Source organism: Colossoma macropomum, unplaced genomic scaffold (genome assembly GCF_904425465.1).
Source record: "Colossoma macropomum unplaced genomic scaffold, Colossoma_macropomum, whole genome shotgun sequence".
NCBI classification, from domain to species: domain Eukaryota; kingdom Metazoa; phylum Chordata; class Actinopteri; order Characiformes; family Serrasalmidae; genus Colossoma; species Colossoma macropomum.
In genome coordinates this window covers 1,476,194-1,478,153 of record NW_023494787.1, presented here as the reverse complement: position 1 = coordinate 1,478,153, position 1,960 = coordinate 1,476,194, and positions in this window count along the sequence as shown.

The following is a 1,960-nucleotide window of genomic DNA, read 5'->3' as shown; positions in this document are numbered from 1 at the left end:
TGATTAGCATGTTCTTGGTTGATGTGTATTTGATACACTCTTGGCAGGATGGGTTATGTGAACAAACTAACGCAATTAAATTACTAAAAAATGTGAAATGGAATATCATACCAAGCGCCATGAAAGATACGATATTATTATTATTATTATTATTATTATTATTACTATTATTATTAGTTGTTAGTTGTTTTAGCATGAAAAGAAATAAAAATTAATTAAATAAAAGAAAATCCCACATACTTTAGGTTACGGATTGTAGCCCCCAAAATTGAGTCTGAACTTGAATGTAGCCTCCAAAATTCTGACTGAACTGACTGTAGCCCATAAAATTCTGTTTGAACTTGACTGTAGCCCACAAAATTCAGTCTGAACCGACTGTAAACTACAAAATTCTGTCTGAACCGACTGTAGCCTCCAAAATTGAGTCTATACTTGACTGAAGCCCCCACAATTCTCTCTGAACAGACTTTAGCCCCACAAAATTCACTCTAAACTTGACTGTAGCCCACAAAATTCAGTTTGAACCGACTGTGACCTATTAAATTCAGTCTGAACCAACCGTAGCCCTGAAAATTCAGTCTGAACCTGATTCTGACTGCAATACATTCTGTCTGAACCTGATTGTGGCCTACAAAATTCTATCTGAAACCAAATGTGGCCCAACAACAATGTATCAGAACCTGACTGTAGCCCAACAAAATTCTGTTTTACTCAACTGTAGCCCGCAAAGTTCCTTCTGAACTCGACTGTACACAACCAAGTTCTGAGGGGACTCGACTGAAGCCCTTAAAATTTGGTCTGAACTCGACTGTAGCCCAAAAAATTCTGTCTGAATCCGATTATAGCTCAGAAAATTCTGACTGAACTGACTGTAGCCCATAAAATTCTGTTTGAACTTGACTGTAGGCAACAGAATTCAGTCTGAACCGAATGTAGACTACAAAATTCTGTCTGAACTGACTGTAGCCCACAAAATTCTGTCTAAATACAAATGTAGCCTCCAAAATTCTGACTGAACTGACTGTAGCCTACAAAATTCTGTCTGAATCTAACTGTAGCCCATAAAATTCTGCCTGAACCGACTGTAGACTACAAAATGCTGTCTGAACCGACTGTAGCCCTCAAAATTCTGTCTGAACCCGACTGTAGCCCACAAAATTCTATCTGAATCCGATTATAGCCCATAAAATTCTGTTTGAACTTGACTGTAGGCAACAGAATTCAGTCTGAACCGACTGTAGCCCACAGAATTCAGTCTGAACCGACTGTAGCCTCCAAAATTCTGACTGAACTGACTGTAGCCCACAAAATTCTGTCTGAACCGACTGTAGACTACAAAATGCTGTCTGAACCGACTGTAGCCCACAAAATTCTGTCTGAACTGACTGTAGCCTACAAAATGCTGTCTGAACCGACTGTAGCCCACAAAATTCTGTCTGAGTCCGATTGTAGCCCTGAAAATTCTGTCTGAACCGACTGTAGCCCACAAAATTCTGTCTGAACCGACTGTAGCCCACAAAATTCTGACTGAACCAACTGTAGCCCACAAAATTCTATCTGAACCGACTGTAGCCCACAAAATTCTGTCTGAGTCCGACTGTAGCCCCACAAAATTCTGTCTGGTAGACCACAAAATTCTGTCTGAACCTGACTATAGCCCCACAAAATTCTGTCTGAACTGACTGTAGCCCACAAAATTCTGTCTGAACCCGACTGTAGCCCCACAAAATTCTGTCTGGTAGCCCACAAAATTCTGTCTGAACTGACTATAGCCCACTAAATCCAGTCTGAATCTGACTGTAGCCCACAAAATTCTGTCTGAACTCACTGTAGCCTACAAAATTCTGTGTAAACCCAACTGTAGCCCACAAAATTCTGTCTGAACTGACTGTAGACTACAAAATTCTGTCTGAGTCCGACTGTAGCCCAAAAAATTCTGTCTGAATCCGATTATAGCTCA